A 20,455-nucleotide genomic window follows, 5' to 3' on the forward strand; every position below is an offset into this window, starting at 1 on the left:
CTTGTGGTTGTTGTAGGACCGAAGTCCCTGTTTTCTTGTTGGCTGGTGACCAGACAACTCTTGGCTCCTGGGAGCTGCCCTTAAGTCCTTGCCACGTGATCCCCTCCACAGACAGGTTACAACGTGGTTGTTTTCTTCAAGGCCAGCAGAAAACTGTCTCTCCCTTTGAATCCTTCTGACCTGTTTTAGAGTTCAATTGATTAGGTCAAGTTTACTCAGGATAATCTCCCTTTTACTTAGTCAAGGAGAAATGATTTGGACCTTATTTACAGTGCAAAATCTCATCGGCAACATACACTGACGTACTCGTGTACCCCATCTCCATCCCTCTCATGGTCCAAGATCGGAGATCACACAGGGCACATTCACCAGGGGAGTCTTAGAGGCCATCTTAACAGCCGGCCTACTACACCACATGTCTGGGTCCAAAGCGTATTATCAGACATCAGTACACGTGCCCTTCACGTGTACAAAGAACAAAATCAAAGAAAGGAGAGAGGACAAAATCAAATCATAGTCTCTTCATTTCATCATTGTTTACATCTTGGTTTTTGTTTCATGATCTTTCAGTCTTCTCATCTAAATTAATAATAATTAGTACTGCCTGTGAAGATAAACCAAGTTACAACATATAAAGTGCTTTGTGAGAAATAAAGGAATCACTACACGTAAGGCATAACAGATAAAGACACACATGCACTGTATGTATGTATTTTGTGTGTGTGATAACATATTCCATATATATATTATATGTGGAATAACAAATATACGTGCATATGTATGAATTTATGGTTGTGTGTGTTTTGTACATATACTACACATTTACTCAAATACATATTACTAGTTATAAAACTGTGTAGCGTTTTTTTAAAGATTATTTATTTATTTATTTATTTGACAGAGAGAGAGTGAGAGAGGGAACACAAACAGGGGGAGTGGGAGAGGGAGAAGCAGGCTCCCCATGGAGCAGGGAGCCCGATGTGGGGCTCGATCCCAGGACCCTGGGATCACGACCCGAGCCAAAGGCAGACACCTAACAACTGAGCCACCCAGGTGCCCCAAAACTGTGTAGAGTTTTCATTGATTTGAGAGTAACCTTTAGAAGTCTATAACATTACCCAAAATGACTTTAGCTTCAAAGCCCCATTATCCATTTTTTGGTTCCCTTGTTTGACCATTATGTCCCATCTGAGTCATATAGCCTTGATTACTTCGATTTTGGTATAAAAAGGAGTAACATGTGTATTAAAGACTTTTTCCCCTCGGGGAATAGTTGATTCCACTGTAGAACCCTGCTGTGTGGCAAGGCTTTATCTATCCTGAAATGGAAAATCCTTTCGAGTCTTACCTGGTCCTTGCAATGTCACTCCTCTACTAGGCGTTGTTCCAAACTGAAAGTTAAGAGTTCCAGGAGTTGTGAGTGCTATTAGGTGGAAAGGTCATTACTCTCCCAGAGTATGTAGCTTCAGGAAGTGCTATGAGCCTAGAGCTGCAGTGCACATGAGAAAACCATTATAGTGAGAATAGCCTTGAAATAATTTTATAATGTATTGAAAATTTAATTCATAAGTCCAAATCCATGAATCAGTAATGAGAAATTATTTGTTATTTATATTACAAATATTTGCTGTAATATGGTTGAATGAAACTATTAATAATTCTGAGTTTAGAGAACACAGACTATATATCAGGGGCTAATATAATTTTTCCCTAGCTGGGACCTCTTGTCCCATAGATTCTAGTTGTAGAGAAGGCAGGGACTATCATAAATATCATTTGAAAAACAGAATTACTAACATTAGAGGGTACAGGTGAACACTTGCCCCTCCGGTCAGATGAAACAACTTGCTTCCAGGACAGGTAGTATTAACTACATGAAATAATTCATCTCTTTGAGAAACAGCAGTGAAAACCACAAAGAGGATTTTGTCACTCACCTCACATTCATAAGTTTTCTTAATACATGGATCACAATAGGCCTCTGTAGCTTCTACTCAAATCTACCAACTCATTTATAGTAAAAAAGTTGTGGGTGAGGAGGCGTTTTAACAACACAAACATCTAAAATGCACAACTACTTCTGTATAATGACAAAATGTATTTTGACATTCTTAAATGTATATTTGTAAAAATATTTAAAAATTCATTAAATAGTCATTTCTTCTCTGTTTCTATATTCACACTTTACCTATTACTTTGCAGTTTGTTAGAAAAGTATACAAAGGAATGCTAAAAATGTAAAGATGATCATTCAAAAAGTAAATCATCAAAACTGTCATTAATTTTTAGACACAAGATATTTTATATTTGATTAAGAAAGAAAAATACGCTGTCAGTAACAACACACTTATGTTTTAGAATGTTTATATGTATTGGAGATGTTTAAGAATGATTTAGGTATACCTATTATTTCTTTCTGCTATAATCATCAAAGTAAAAATGTAAGAAACAAATGTTTGTCTTAAAACTTTTTCATATTCAAAGTCTAAATCTTTCAGATAACTTTTTAAAATTGGAACCTTCAAAGCCCCCCTCCTTTTTTTTTTTTTTTTTCATATAACAGCATAGTCTGTGCCAGCATAAGGATTGGTACTATAGCATTTTCTCCGGTATTTCCTTCCAAGCTTCTGACAGCCATCCTACCAGTTTTGATGTTGGTGCTTTCTTTTTTGGTATGTGATAAAAGAGTCCTTTTTATATATCTCAGTTACAAAACATGATGCAGCTTAATCTACTTTCAGGTCTCTTTCTTTTGGGGTCCCATAAAACACTTACTGTTATTCAGCAAGAAAATATGGAATCACTTTAATTGCTCCAGCAGCAGATATTTGCTTCACTGATACCAAATTTTTTTTTAAAGATTTTATTTATTTATTTGACAGAGAGACACAGCAAGAGAGGGAACACAAGCAGGGGGAGTAGAAGAGGGAGAAGCAGGCTTCCTGTAGAGCAGGGAGCCCGATGCGGGGCTCGATCCCAGGACCCTGGGATCATGACCTGAGCCGAAGGCAGACGCTTAACGACTGAGCCACCCAGGCTCCCCTCACTGATATCAGATTTATTCCCTTCACTGTCCCCATATTAATTTCCAAGTAACTTTACATCTCAATAGTCAATCATACTATTTTTGTAGATATTTTAAAAGATAACTAAATATAAATGTGTGGTACCAAAAAAATATATGGTACCAATGATGTATGCTGCCTATAATATGAAATTATATGACAAAGGTCATGCATGAAAAGGTAAGGACAGCTCTGCATGACTTCCATTTAACTGTAATTATAAGATGCCATCAATGAAGAGACGCATTTCGATTCCAGAAATGTTTAAATGATTTAAGTCATTTAGACAACAACCATACTATTGAAACCAGCAAAGATTTCAACAGGATGAACAACAAGATGAAAAAGAAGACCAATTATAAGATGGAAATCAAACATAAACATATTTTCTCTATTCAAGCAATATCCACATGGAAAATAGAAATAGAGAAATTAGATTCTATTAACCTAACAGCCAAAATAATTAAGTACCTATGACTAAATCTAACTAAAGTGTGCAATGTCTACAACAAGATGTTGTGGGTAACAAACTAAGTGGAGGAGATGGAGTTTTGGTTAACAAAGACCCAACCAATTTGATCTAATGTTGGTGACTTTTATTATGGGATGAAAAATTTGGTCAAATTAAGGTAATCTGCAGCCTTGAATTCAGGCCATGTGCAGACCAATGTTGTGTAAATAGTGAAAATTATAGGAAAAAAAAAATTGGAGTATCTTTGTTATTTCTTGTCACTTCCAGCCAAAAAAGGAATGGCTAGTCTGAAAGCAGATCACAAACAATATGGTTTAATAATGAGAAGCACTCTGTCTTTAGCAATCTAAATTGAGTAAGAGTCCTATAATTTTGGATTTGAAGTCTCAAAATCCAACTTATTCTGTAACTCAAGTGAAAGCTATTATTAGAGGATCAGCCTTATCAGTTCAGATAAGACACAAGGCGTTGCTTTTTTTTTTTTTTTTTTTTTTTTGTCAGAGTGAAAGAAAGACCTTTCAGTAAAAATTCATTTAAGAATCCAGTGTTTTCTATCTTTTTATGTTAGGTGTTCTGGGGAAATAACTTGTTTTACTTTTGAGATTGCTAAACACTGATTCTGGACCTGAGGTTTGATGAAGCAACTCAATGGTATTCAAGCAAAAGCTTTTCATGCCAGCGATAGATGTGGGAAAAGCATATGTTTGAAGGTTAGGAATACAAAGGTCAGATTGTGGCAGACACTAGGATGGTTGACCCACTCCATCCTATTCCCAACCTCTTTTCCTCCTTACAAATCTCAATTATTAAGGATGGGAAAGCTAAGCATTTGCTCTGTTGCAGTTAGGGGTGGCCACAGATTAGAATTCTTGGTAACGGACTGTAAGATGAATTTTGTGGAGGAAAGCATTTGCCTATTTTAAATTAAAATTAATAATAAAAAGATAACGACAGCAGTAGTTCTTATGCTTTTCCCAGACATTATCTTTGAACGCCAGTGTCATGTCTGATGCTGTAACAGTCATCCACACAAGTCAATAATCTTAGGGTAAATCCAGGAGAATTAAAAAGCTGATAGCCCCAACATTTTAAATCCTCCAGATCCCATGTAATGCGAGAAATATTTTTTAAATCAATCTAATTCAATTGCATTTCCCCCAAATCCCCTTCAAGGATTTCAAGTTGTTTGCCCCTTAATTATTTTCCTCTACCTTCCCTCTAAGCTTTTATGCCCAAACCTGTCAGTTAGAATTCCTATTCTAGTGTTATCAAGGCCCTTACTCTTTACATGGTATTGTATACGTGTGTGTATGTGTGTGTAATTTAACTGTAATTATAATTACAATAATTATTTTATTCTAAATAAATAATCTAAGAATGCTGTGAAATAGGTCAAGCAGATCTATACATCTACCTCTATATATAATATAATCTATACATATAATCTATACATCTGCCTCTATATAATCTAATATAGATATATTAAACTTAGAGAAATGAAATTTACTTACAAAGATAACAGAGGCCATGCCTCTCTTGCCGTAAATGGCACCATCATTTAACCACAGTGCCACACATATGAGCTTCCATTTGAAACTCTACATTTTTGTCTCCCTACACATCCAACATTAATTTCTATCTATTCTAACTCCAAAATCAATCTCATATCCATTCAGTTATCTCTTTCCCCATTGTTCCCACACTCGTTCAAATGTCACTTCTCACAATGAATACTCCTGCAACTTCCTAACAGGTCTCCTTGCCTTTACATTTGTCCTAATCCATTATCCATCCAGCAGCCAGAGTAATCTTATGAAATTCCAGTGTGACTGTATCATTCCTCTACATAAAACATTTCAACGACTTTCCATTGCTTTTATAATAACATTACAGTAAGATTTCCAAACAGACTGCCCCATGCTTACTTCTCCAGTCTAATTTTTTGCCTCTCCCTAACTCTCCAATCCATAGCCATGTTAGTTTTCTTTAAGGTTCCATGTTATTTTCCACTTCGTGTTTGTCTTAGATTGGGTACTCTGGAAACAGACACTGAGATGGAGATTTGCATGCCAATGATTTATTAGGGAGTGGTCTAGGAGGATACACCTATAAGGAAGTGAAGCCAGCAGAAGTTGGGAGGAGAGAAAAGCTAACGAAAAATGTGATGGCAACCAAGGTCTAAGCCAATCATATAGAAAGCTCTGGAACTGTGATGTCTCTCTAGATGCCCTCAAACTGTAGCAAGGAGGTTAGATGTTGGTATTGCCACATCGACTCATATTGAGCAATTCTTTGGGAGAGAGCATAATCTTCAGCAAGGTGGATTTGTATAGCAGATGGAAATTTCCAGGGAGGTATACAGTTTTGAGACTTCAATGGTAGATAATTCTAGTGGGAGGGAGATAAATGTGTTAACTTTGAAGAAGGTATCAGAGGGGAATGTGACAGTATTTATTTCTATATTTCTGTAGATCCTGTTTCCGTTAATTCAAAAACTTCTCTCATCCCTCACAAGTTCTTTATCAGGCTAACCTCTATTCATCCTCAGGTCTCAGATACTATGCCATTTCTCATACTCTATCTTCACTGACCCCAGTTCTTGGTGGGGCTCCCTTTCTCATGCTTCAATAATATAATGTAAACTCTCCCAACCATAGAACTTATTGAACTATGTAATGATTCTCTAATTATTAAAGAGCTCTGTGAAGCAGAAATTACACCTTAGTGTTCCTAGAGCCCAGAATAATGTCTGACAATACTCGGTGCAAAATGAATATTTGTTTGCAGAGTGAATGAATTTCATACTTATTTTCATGTTTTACTGAGTTCTACATCTTACTGAGAGAGAACCCTCCAAAATAAGGAAAATAAGTAAGAGAGAAAAAGAAAGTAGTAAAAACCAGTTAGGTACTCTTTCCAAAACGTTTGTGAAGACGTTCCAATTTTTTTTCTTGTACCAGACTCCTTGCCTTCCACTGGCAATATCTCAGACAATGCATATTTTATTTAACAATATGTAGATTGTTTTGACTATATTAATTTCATTATGTAATCTATTCAGCTGAGAAAGAAAATTACTAAAGTCATGAAATCAGTGTTTTGCTTGCTTTTTTTCATGTTTTCATTATGAATATTAGCCATTTACATAAGTTACTGTTTCCTTAGTTATATAGAGTAATATAGGAAAGCACCTTGGATGTCTGAGGGCCATGGTGAAATTAAGACATACATTCTTATAAAATCTAAGATATTCTTATTTATACATAGAAAATACCATAGATGTTGAAAGCAAGGTTAAAAATAACTTAGATAAAAGCAGCATAAGAAGAAGTGGTATCCTCTATTTAACATAATAGTATATGTTCATTTTCTGTGAATTATGACTAGGTACATGTGTATGTAAGGATAGCCAAAATGAGAACAAATATTATGAACTATACATGTTAATCTCCTATTAATTTCCTGAAGGGGTAATACTGTGTTTAACTGCCCACTCATATCAGTATATGTCAAAGCACTTAGGCACTTCTTAACTGCTTGTTGCATTGAATTTTAGGAATAAAAAAGATATCAATTTAAAAGATAATCAGTGATTTCCTGAAAATTACAATTATGTTTAAATATGGACATGATAAGGCGCCTGGGTGGCTCAGTCGTTAAGCATCTGCCTTCGGCTCAGGTCATGATCCCAGGGTCCTGGGATCGAGCCCCACATCGGGCTCCCTGCTCCGCGGGAAGCCTGCTTCTTCCTTTCCCACTCCCCCTGCTTGTGTTCCTGCTCTTGCTATCTCTTTCTCTATCAAATAAATAAAATCTTAAAAATATATATATATATTTTTTGTTTTAAATTGTTCTTCCTTCAGACAAGTAATACTAAGTGTTCTATAACACTGCATGTAATTATATGAGAAAAAAATGTGTTTATACAAATTATAGGCCACATGGATTATTCTGACATGAATAAAATTTGGTTTTCTTATAAAGTCTTTATGTGCTCAAGGGTTTTGTTACCTCTAGGATAGGAGTAATCTTTATTCCTTAACTCCAATTCTCTTACTGGTCATTCTTGAATCTACTCCAATCAGACTTTTATCAGCCAGCACTCCCCTCCCTATAATACTCTCAATTCCACATTGCTCTGTGAGCTTGATGGGTGACCTAGGTCTTGAGGTCACAGGACTGACTCAAGGCACCTAGGATGTTAAGCTTATAGTTTGAGGTAGCCATTAAAGGTACATGTGGGAGTAAGGTCCTTGTATAGAAATGGTGGCTGTAAATACCATTCCCCAGTGCTGACACTCTTGTGCCCTGAGGAAGACATGTCATTATTCAAAATTCAACTAAAATGTCACTTTCTAAAAGAGGCCTCTCTAATGCCCCTGACCAAGTCATGTTCTACCTCTGTTCTTTCTCAGAGCACATTGTATTTCTTCATAGGGAGTCAACATTTTAATTACAATTTATGTAAAATTTTATTCATTATTTGACTCACCCACAAATATGCCTAACACATGGAAGGCTAAAAGATATAGACCTGTTGGGGCGCCTGGGTGGCTCAGTCAGTTAAGGGGCTGCCTTCTGCTCAGGTCATGATCCTAGGGTCCTGGAGTCAAGCCCCGCATCGGGCTTCTTACTCAGTGGGGAGCCTGCTTCTCCCTCTCCCTCTGCCTGCCGCTCCCCCTGCTTGTGCTTGCTCTCTCTCTCTTCTCTCTCTCTGACAAATAAAGTCTTAAAATAATAATAAAAAAAAAGATATTTACCTGTTGTGTAAATAGAGGGCTTAATTTTGAGATGCATAATTCAATTTAATTATAACCCCATAGATTTTTCTTAACATACTTTTCTAAAAAATTAAGCATTTCTGTCCACTGGACAGAATCCATATTACATTTATGTATTTAACATAAGACATAACAAGTCATTATAAAAATTTTTATAATATGAAAAAATTTCACAGTAGCATTATTAATAACTCAATAAAAGTTTTTTTCACTCTCAAAACACGAATAAACTGTTTCAGGAAAACATTGAATATGAAAAAAGTAACATTTTTAACTCATTCTATATTGAACAATATCATAAGAGAAGAACTGAATAGATACACAAAAAAATAACTTGCAGATCAGGGGATGCATCCAATATAAGACAAATTCAGTCTTACTTAATGTAGAGCAATTATTATTCAGTATAATAAAAAATATGATTGCTGTTTTTTTTAGAAGATTTATTTCCTTTTCCTATTATAAATTCTGTAGTTCTCACTAGACAAAAGATGTGTTTATTATTTACACTTATTCAACTTTTAATGTTTCACAGGCAACTGGCATAAGGAATGGCAGAAAAGAAATAAGACTCAATTTTGAATGTGACTTGCTTGGACATCATTAGATATTACACCCAAAACATACTATTACCTCTTACCTCTATCTTAGTGTGTGTAAAAACATAAAAGTTTTAGATGGTATTGAATTGAATAGAATTGAACTGTTCATTTAATGAGATTAAGCAGTGTAACATAGTTGTGAACAACACAGGTTTTTAAGAAAGATGTATCTTGAGTCAACTCTTGGCTCTGACCTATAGCGCCTTTGTGAAGTTAGGAAAATCAAACATACCCTCTAAATCTTAGTTTTCTATGAATGAACAGGAAAATTAGATTCCCTTCCTAGAGCTATTTTAAATATTGAATGAGATGAGACTAAATGCTAAACACATGGTCTGGGGCAAAGGCATATAAAAAATTAGCTTTTAGAAAGCTTAAAGAAAAGTGATTGATAACACACCCAAGACATAAAGAGTTTAGCAGGACATATTTTTCTACCTACCTAATTTTTCTTTTGCTTTGAAAAGGTATGCAGACATTTATGGCAGTATTAAGACTTATTGCATAAATATCACTAAAACTGAGTCCATTCACAAAGTAGTAAAGTCTTTATAATCCTAAGTGGTCATAAACTGATGTGTACAGCCTCCGTGAATGGGCTTGTTAATCAAGTTTTCATACCTATCATACACTGATGTCCAAGTTTTCAAGAATTAGAATATGTTAAAAACCACATAAAATATCTTCTGAATATAATATTTCTTTGTTTCAGTAATTATTTTGATATGTCATGTTATCTAAAGGAAAAGAAGTGATTAATTGCCATTGACAATTGACAGGAATTCAAACATTACTTTGTAGTATGAGTCAGGAAATGCTAATTCAGAAAGAAATCCGGTTAATCAAATGTTATAAATAGAGATTTTATTGTATTCTAATTCCTATCATTAGGCTTTGTCTTAATACAGAATTTCTGTAAGTTACATGATTTTTCTATGCATGATCATATATATGCTTCTAAGTAGGCTATAGGCAAATGCAAACATATATATAACTTCTAGAGTTGCCATAAGTAATTTTCAATATAAACTATACAAATGATGAAATGAATGCCACAATAGTAGGGATGAATTTTTGCTGAACATAAGCTTATAGAAAATATGATCTTTAATATTTAACAAAACCTTGAAATATTTCTATATTTCACTAATGCTGTCATGTCTAACTTTGCATTTGAATAATGCTCCATTAATATAATGCCTTATAGACTTACCGAATTACACATATTCTGTCCTTTTGGATAGCAGACTAGATAGTTATGGATTATAATGCTATTATTCAAGGACAGTGGGAAAGTGAAAATTTTATAATCAGGTTACCTCAGGGCAAAGTAAGAGAAGTAAAATCATTTTTATGTTGGTAGTTCATATGCATTAATTTCTAGATTATTAAGGCACTCTGATAGAGTCTCTGTTGAACAACTTTAGAATTGGGTCTAGAGAATTAAGAAAATTATGTTTACAAGTAAAGAATCAAAGAACGATTTAAAATAGTCATTCATCCTTCAGGAGTGTATTTCTTAGAAGAAGTGTTCCAAGCCAACAAGTAAGTGTGGGCTTGTAGTTGTATGTGGTGTTCTCTGAGGTTATGTTGGAAGGCAAACCATCTGCAGAGAGCTTGAAAAGGCATTCAGTTTATACTTGGAAATCTATTAGGAAGTGTATTGTTTGCAATTTTATTATTGGTTTAAAAATTGTTTGGATTAGGTCCTCTAAAATAGAGTATGTTTACTATTATTGGAAATACAAGACACTTGAATTTTGATTATCATGTCCATATTTATTTATTTATTTATTTTTAAAGATTTTATTTATTTAACACAGAGAGAGAGAGAGCGAGGGCAGGTGAAAGGTGAGTGTATTTTTTTCTTTTTTTAAATAAAAAATAGGAGCTTTAACTGGTGATATCAATATTCAAAATGTAATATTTCTGTATACCAAGTGGCAGAGATGTAATAGGATTAATTAGTATTTATATTAATTTGAAAATGCAACAAAAAGACAAATGTGCAAAAGATGTAAACAAACCATTCATAATGATATAAAATGACAAAAAAAGTTCATCCTACTGAAAAACTAAATAAGAGCAAATTATAACAACAAAGAAATAACACGTTAGATTACTTATTGGAAAACATAGAAAATTGTATATCCAATATTGACAAAATGCCAAGGAATTGGGCATTTGCAGATAACTGCTAGAAGGATTCTAATGGATAGTGGTTAGCACTTTGAAAATAGAACCTTACCACTAATCATATTTGAGTATGCAATTTAAATTTTAGTTTTAAATTCTAAAAACAATCCAATGTGCACACAAAAAACAAAAATAATTTCTAACATAATAATATATTACAGTAATAAACATTTATAACCATTTTAAATTTCTAATGATACAGAAAAAAGATCACAATTCATTCTCAGTTTTGAAAAAAATATATTTGTTAAAAAATGCATAGAAGACTGAAGTAATCGTGCCAAGAATAAAGAAAAAACAGTTATTTTTGTGGTGGGATCACAATTGTTTCATTTTTATTTTCTGTTAAAATAAAACATTCTGTTAAATGTTTGAGAAAATATTGAATATTTACCAATAAGTTTTTTTCTTAGTATACAAAGTAGGTAGAGCAAACACCAGGCTCTTCAGAGTAAAAAGAAATTTGGCATATGATATAAATCTAAGCTTTGTTAACACCTTTGATTCCTGAAGAAAAACAAAGTACATATTTCTAAAACCTGCACTGTTATATTCATTTGCACAACATGCTTTTCACAAGTAGCGGAGAAGAAATAACCTATGCTCTTCCCAGCCCGAATCTCTAAGCACAGTGGTAAAGCCACCGAGCAAGGAGGCAGGAAGGTGCTTTGCTTGCAAACCTAGTGGTAGTTCGAAGATTGTATAAGCTTCTACAAGGCACTTAGCCTCCTGGGACCTTAACTGTCTGATCAGGAAAAGTGCATAATCACATTAGCCTCATTGCTGTATTGCAGGTAACTCTATGCAAATATTTAAGGCATTATGCAAATATAAAAATCAGTTATCATCATCTCTGAAAATGTACCGAGCAAGTTACCTGGTATTTTTGTTGACATAGGCAACCGTATCCCATCTCAGTTGTCTTCAAACCCTTCTTGAAGTTCAATCTTTGCTGGTGAGAAGTTTTATGTGTCTTTATTCATTACCTAAACCAACAAACTATGCTATTTTTTTTGTTTCTGTGCAAATAATAACTTGAAATACAGGAAACAAAAAGAAAGGAAGTATTGTAGGCTAAATAAACCCAGAACCATGAATATTACCTTCCCTGGCAAAAGGGTCTTTGCTGGTGTGATTAAATTAAGGATTTTGAGATGGGAAGATTATCCTGGATTATCTGGGTAGGTGGGATGTAATCATAAGGGTTCTAGTAAGAGGGAGTGAGAAGAGCAGAGAGATGGTAGGAGAAAGAGCAACAGAATCAAGTGGTTGGAATAATGCAAGAAGGAGGTCACCAGTTAAGGAACACAGGTAGCTACCAGATGCTAAAAACAGCAAAGCAAGGAAAGGAATTCCTCTCTAGAGCCTACAGAAGGAACCAGCCCTGCCCTCACCTTGACTTTAGCCCAGTGAAACTGTTTTAAGACTCTGTCCTCTAGAACTGTAAGAGAACATAGATCTGTTCTGTTTCAAGCCATCAAGTTTATAGTCCTTTATTACAGCAACCATAGGATACTAATACAGGAAAGAAGGGAAGGAGGGACAGAAGGAAGGAGGGAGGAAAGAAGAAAGAAAAAAGGAACACTGTCACAGCAGTCTCTAATCTAAGAATTATGTAGACAAACCAGCAAAGAACAATTCCATGAACGTTCTGGCCACTGCCCACAGGGGTTACACTGTAAACACCAGCTTACATTTAAAATCATTTTGTGTGCTATTTTAGGTTGTTTATACCTCTATAGGAAAAGAGATGGTCAAGCCCATTTTATGTTTTTAAAAAAAAAAAGTTCAAGCTCTTCCTTGATGAAGTGGTTTCTATGGAAACAGCCTTCAAAATCTAATATAAAGGAAAAAGAAAATATTTTCAGAGAGCAAATTAAAATGAATTCCAGTAGACTTTAAAATGGTTTAAATTCAAATGTCAATTTTAGCACATGGGAAATATTTAAATAAAATTTGGTCCATAGAGATTTTTACTTTATATTTATGGGCCTATAATGAAAAGCATAGTTTGTCACCAAAGCAATGTGTACTGTGTCTGTGGGTTATTTGGCCATGATATATATTTCATCTTTATTAGATTTTACTAGTTTTCATGAATACTAATGCTAGGTTTAGCTATATTATCTCCTTTTCTTTTCTCTCTTTTTTGCTATTAGTACTCACTCAAAGTGGGTTTTGATTTTAGCAAGTTTGCTATGCAAGTATATAAAAGCTTTAATAGCACAATGAATTGCACACTAAAAAGCAGAACTCTGTAGCATAAAAATTGCTTTGTGTCACTTTGAAAATATTTGAAGGAATTTTTCTTAGTCTTTCCCTCAAGAAGTCCTCCTACCCCAAAATACTGTCCACGCCCAAGATTTCTATAATTCTGACATCACTAGGCAAAAACTATTTTTGCACGTATCCTTTTAAAGCAATAGATGTACTGGCATTGTTGTGGAACAGGTTGAATGTGGTGTAGCGTGGCACCAAATGAGAAAGGTTCTTAGCTGCTAGGTAAAGATAAAATATCTGCACCCTAGTGCACTGATCCCATAACTGGAATAACTTAATTAAAAGCTTGTTGAGCTCCTTATCTCTGATAACCTGTGTAGTATTATCCAATATCTTTTCTTTTTTAGAATGGGAAAGAAAACTCTGGCCTAAAATCAGTCTAGAATAATTTTATCTTAATCTTTTCCAGTAATTTATTTTTCTCAATTGAATCCATCACACAGGTATTAATGACAAGATTTCACAACCCTGTGATATATCTAGGGGGTCTTTCTCTTTCTATGCATAGATCATTATCATCATCACCATAGCTATCTTTTATTGCACTTAATTCTGTGTCAAACATTCTGCCTCAGGATTATATGCATAACTTATCAACGGGTAACTTTATTTTTTTTTAATCTTTATTTTACAATTGAAAAAAATGGAGGTTCAAGGGCATTTATCGGCATGTCCAAGATTATGTGGCTAGTAAGTAAGAGAGAGCCTGTCTGATGAGAGTAAGTTTTCTTCAGCTTCTGAGCCCTGTAGTTTCTATTGGGACCTGGTATGTAGACAGAGGGAAGGGCAGCATGATACCAGCAGAAAGGCCATGGAGAAGAGGAAAGAGTACCACAGATGAAGTGGGAGCACTCCAGCACCATTCCCTGAGACAGTTAAAGTGGGGTTTCCAGGGCAGGGGGTTAGCGGCAGAGAATTACTATGCAACCAAGTCTATTTCTTTTATTTCTTTTTTAAAAAATATTTTATTTATTTATTTGTCAGAGATTTTATTTATTTATTTGTCAGCACAAGCAGAGGGAGCTGCAGGCAGAGGGAGAAGCAGGCTCCCTGCTGAGCAAGGAGCCAGAAGCGGGACTCGATCCCAGGACCCTGGGATCATGACCTGAGCCGAAGGCAGACGCTTAACGGACTGAGCCACCCAGGCATCCCTATTTCTTTTATTTCTGTTCTTAAACCTACAAGTACCTAAATGCTAGAGCAATAAAAAAAAATCCTTATTTTAAGGCATGTTCTAGGGCTCCTTAATATATTCATTAGCACTTCAGAAACAATGATTTGGGGAGAAAATCACATAGACTAAGTCTTGTAAAATGACTCGAGGAGAGATGTGGAAGTGGTCTGTGTTATTTTGTTACTTCATGGTTGTAATAGTAGGTCTGCTGTTTGGGAAATATGATTTAGTTTTTCTTAAATGGATTATTATACATACAATGTCATGGACCACACATTTTTTAAATTTTATTATATTATGTTAATCACCATACATTACATCATAAGTTTTTGATGTAGTGTTCCATGATTCATTGTTTGTGTATAACACCCAGTGCTCCATGCAGAACGTGCCCTCTTTAATACCCATCACCAGGCTAACACATCCCCCCATCCCCTTCCCCTCTAGAACCCTCAGTTTGTTTCTCAGAGTCCATAGTTTCTCATGGTTCATCTCCCTCTCCAATTCCGCCCCCCTTCATTCTTCCCTTCCTGCTATCTTCTTCCCTTTTTTTTTTTTTAAACATATAATGTATTATTTGTTTCAGAGGTACAGGTCTGTGATTCAACAGTCTTACACAATTCACAGCGCTCACCATAGCACATACCCTCCCCAATGTCTATCACCCAGCCGCCCCATCCCTCCCACCCCCCACCAATCCAGCAACCCTCAGTTTGTCTCCTGAGATTAAGAATTCCTCATATCAGTGAGGTCATATGATACATGTCTTTCTCTGATTGACTTATTTCGCTCAGCATAATACCCTCCAGTTCCAACCACGTCATTGCAAATGACAAGATTTCATTCCTTTTGATGCCTGCATAATATTCCAGTGTGTGTGTGTGTGTCTGTGTGTGTGTGTGTTTTAACAAATATTATACAACACTTATAGCAATTTTTAAATGTGTAATTGACTTGAGCAGCCCATTTAGTTTACACTGTAATAATTATCCAAAGATGAAAGCAACAGCATCAACACAAACACACACACATATACACACACACAAATGCCTCTCTTACCTCAATTATAAAAGCTATGCTAGGAGGATTGTTGATACAACACCAAATAAAGTTAAACAATTCCCCTATTTTTCCAACACAAATGTAATGACTGTGATACATACAGGACATTATACTCCACAAGCATGCTGAGATATATAAATCATTGCATTGTCTCTAAAACATTACGATGTAAACAGGACAGAAAAGAATACTTCCTGATACTCATCTGGTGCTGAATGTGACAAAGGTCATAAGACAGGTGTAAACAGGACAGAAAGGAATACTTCCTGATACTCATCTGGTGCTGAATGTGACAAAGGTCATAAAACAGGTGTAAATAAAATCTGCAGTGGCCTCAAGAACCAGGCATATAAACCCAAAACTTCAATACAAAGCAGGTTGAATATATCAAAATATATAAACCTTAAATTCAAGTTTCCCAATTTCCAAAACTGTTAATCTTATGATTAGACTCCAGATTTTCCTGAGTTTGGAAAAAATATGTAAGCTTCACTGTAGACTTACCCACAAACAACCAAAAACCATGACCATTTTTTTCAAGCCTCCCACCAATACAGACCAAACTCTCGTTTCCTGTTCCCAAAAGGTTTGGACAAAGGCTCTGTTGTGATTGCAGGGGATCCAGCATAGCAGGGATCTGAGTGGCCCCAAAAGCTATTTTAACCCCACTGTTCAGGACCCAGGGACACTGTGCTACCATTTCAGGTCCCTTGCAAGTAAAGTGCTCTCTACCCCCTTCAAAGGATTCATTCAGATAACCAGACACTCAAACCTCTAAGCCAGTGAGTAAATGAGCTACATCTTAAAAGAGCCCAGTTCATTTCATGACATACACTAGATCTTATTTGAAGTTAAAGGATTAGTCAGCTGTTATCATGTTGTTCCTTCTCAAAAATGCCGAAGAAGTAACATTTTAGTGGCTTATTTTTTTTTTAAATATTTTATTTATTTATTTGTCAGAGAGAGCCCAAGCAGGGGGAGCGGCTGAGGCAGAGGGAGAAGCAAGCTTCCTGCTGAGCAAGGGGCCCGATGTGGGACTCGATCCCAGGACTCTAGGATCATGACCTGAGCGGAAGGCAGCCGCTTAACCGACTGAGCCACCCAGGCGTCCCTTTAGTGGCTTATAAATACTAATAAAAATGTAGTGTTTCTTACAAACTGTACATTTTATTTTTCCTGAATTAAGCCATAATTAGAAAAAAGGTTTCTTGCTGTTGACCTAAGATAGTCTGCTTTCCAAATATCTGGACCATCTTTTATTTTATTAAGAAAACTTGAGCTAGAGAAATAAAGGTTAAATCATATCATTCGTTCTATTTTTTTCATAAAAGATAACGCTAAGACCATTCATGATGAAATTCACTTGATTTTTAAATTTCCTTTTTGTTTTTAAGCATAATTACTACTGCTTTGTTAAAATAATCTTTTAATTATATTTCTAGTAAGTTGGGATTATAAAAATATAAATTGTACATAGTACAAGCACATATTAAAAATACTTTATGTTGATTTTGAATCAAGTAGGTAAACAAAACAAGTCCTTACCAGCAGAAGTGTGTTTCTAAAATACTGCATTTGCACATGCTCAGAATAATTTTGAATTCATTTTGATTAGAGCAAACTGCTTATTCTCAAGATGTTGACAGACTTTAAAGATTTCCACTTTAGTGGTTTACTGGGACATCAATGTTACATTACATTTCATGCAAAAATCTGTTTCCTTAGCAACAGAAAGCAAACTGCTCATTTCAAGAAAACCAATACAAAATTTTTTTGTTTTACGTTAAATACTATAGCTTAATATGGTTAATTATACTGATATAGAATATAGTGGTAAATTAAAAAGATTTTAAATCCTTCATAAACAGAACGTGAACTTCTGTACTATATCAATAAAAAATATTCAAAATATTATTTTAGGGTACAAAATAAAATGTGTTTCCGTACATACAGAATGTAAAAGAATAAGCATGTTATCAATGAAACTGACACTAACTTTGCGTCCTTGAACAAGAAGGTCATTTTACCATTTTTGGACTATAGTTTTACCTCTGCAAAATAAATGGCATGGATTAGATTGGATCCAATGTTCTTATACCTCTAACAGTCTATGATTTTATGATTTACAACTCTTCAAGTTGATTGGTGAAGATTTGACTGACCTGCTTTCTATAGATAACACAATACTTCCCACTAGCCTGTAAAACAAATACGAACATAATAGTTATATGCTGCTAAGGTGGAGAGGGAGAGTTAGTATCCACTCTGTCTCTACTTAGATATTTTCTAGTGTTTTGCGTAATGACCAGGGAGTTGGGGGTTGATGAAAGAAGACAACATGGAATAGTATACATATTCCATCTTGGAAAATGTTGATATGCACAAACTGAGCCAAGCATCAAATCTGATAAATTTCTGAGTTCCCAAAGAGGATCCCTGGTGTTTGGTACTGCTATGAGCATATGGAAATTTGGGGGAGCTTATAAGAGCTCCCTTCCTCTTGCAGTTTACCCTGAAAGAGGTGAAGAGAAATGGGGTCATGTGTCTTTGCATTTCTTATTTTGCTTGTGTTCTTTTGCTTCTTTTAATCTTTGGTTAATCTTTATACTTTTTTCATACTCCTATAAAAGATCTAACTGGGGCTGCCTTGACTTTGGGAGGGACCCCTCCCTCTTCTGGATAGCAGCCACTCTCTTAGGACTTGGCCTCTTCAGCAGCAATAAACAATCACCCCCACCCCACCCCATCCAACCCACAAATAAGAGGGTGACCAAAGAAAAATTAAGCTGGTGAAACAAGCATCATTTTGTACACTATGTATGTGCTCATCCAAAGTAGGTATAGTAAAACCTAGCTATCAAGGATAGAAGTTGAAAATACAGTTTGGGGAATAAAGCCTATCTGGTAAAAAAAAAAAAAAAAAAATGTAAATTTATGCTGCTTTTCTATAAGAGTGGGTTCTACCTCAAGTGAACAGCAGGAAAGATTCTTAGAGTCATAAAGTGATCCTAAGCATCAAATCCAAAAATACTTAATTGGCACAATGCCTAGTACTCAATTCATGTTAGCTGCTATTATTGTTTTGTTATTGTTTTATTAATCATATGAATTTAGTGATGATCCTCTTGATTATAAAGCACTAACTTAAACAAGTGTGTTTTAACTTTGTGAATTAGTAGACAATGGACTTAAAAGGCCTAGAGAATCCTCAGTCTCAATATCTATTCCAACACATAGCTACCAGAATGATCGCTATTGTAGTATATAATATTGAAGCCATTGGTTCTTGGGACATTCATTCATTTACTTCATTTCTCGAGTCTCTACTATATGCAAGGTATCATTTTTGAACACTATGTTGGCAGTGCTTATCCCACATTAATGAGTTTAAGCAAAACAAAACAAAATATTGCTTACCTTATGCCACAAACTGTTTACCAGGCTGTCAAAGATGATGAAGTTGAATGTCTTGAAACGAGAACACAAAGAAGTTATATGGGAGAAAAATCACCCATACACTATAGCTCTAGGACACAATGACTATAAAGAAAAAGTTATCATCCAGAGAAAATGACATTAAGCTAGGGACAGCTACACAGAGACACATTTTTCCTCCATCTCCAAAATGTCTTTCTTTTAGACAAAACAAATCACTTAGTAAGTAGGGAGCATATTTTCCACTGCAGAAAAAATACCCTCAGGTTTTACAACCAAGCACCCTCCCATCTAAAATCTCCCAAATGTAGCCTGGATGCACTCATAGCCATCAGATGATTCTACAGGTGCCCTTTAGGAGTAGTATAATGCCAACAAGAGCTGCATTCAGTCTAGACATGTGGTTAGAAAAGAGAATCAAGAAGTTTTAAGAGCTCTAAAATTATTCATAACAAGAATTTTTGTTGTTGAACACTAATAGGATATTACCTGCCTGAAGGTAGAGGTCTAAACCATATAGTGTCTTGGAAGCTCTTCAAGATCCAAAATATGCAAGTTGATGTTGAGAGTCACAGTAAACTGTAAAGAAAAATAAGTACATTGGAAATTACAGTATCAGAAAGTAAAACTGCCCAACCTACTAAAAATATAGATGGGAGCCAATATAGGTTAGCCAGCCAAACCACTTGGATTAAATCAGATATGAATGAAAGTAGAAGCATGACATTCTTTGGTTTTTTGTTTGTCTGTTTTAATTAAGCCAGGTAGAGTTAGAGTTACTGTGAAAGTAAAAAAAAAAAAAAAATACAAACAAACCTCTATTCTATGATTAAATGGAATTTCATAACTGAGGTCACATTCACCTTGAAATAGCCTAGAACTTGGATTCTGTTGAGTTTTGGTCTGAGATTAGATGTAATAAGGATGGCTAAAAAAAAAATTTGCCTAAAATTTGAGCTGGAAGGGATTCCAATATACAGGGAAGGTTCAGGGATATTCAATCCAGCAGCCAGAAAAGAAGTAGCAGGGTCTTACTAACATCTCACACTTGCAATTCGGAATGATACATGGCAATCATGCTACTGCATGCAGAAACTTCCCTATAATCAACCATATTAAACTGCTAAGCCCCCTAAAATCTCCTTTGTTTTGAAATCCCCCCCCTGCCAAAATGGCCATTTTGGTAGCAGCCATAGTGAAAAATCTATGCCCCTAATAGCTATGAAATTACCAAGTTTAAATCTCAGAGATAGAGAATCTTCTGTCATCAATCCATTCAGAACCAGACTTCAGCCAGCAGCAGGAAGTAGGATATACCAACTCCAGAACCACCTACCTTGGGATGAAGCTGTCACAGATGAATATAATGTTAGGGCACTAAGTGAAGC

This window comes from Halichoerus grypus, chromosome 3 (genome assembly GCF_964656455.1).
Source record: "Halichoerus grypus chromosome 3, mHalGry1.hap1.1, whole genome shotgun sequence".
NCBI lineage: Eukaryota > Metazoa > Chordata > Mammalia > Carnivora > Phocidae > Halichoerus > Halichoerus grypus.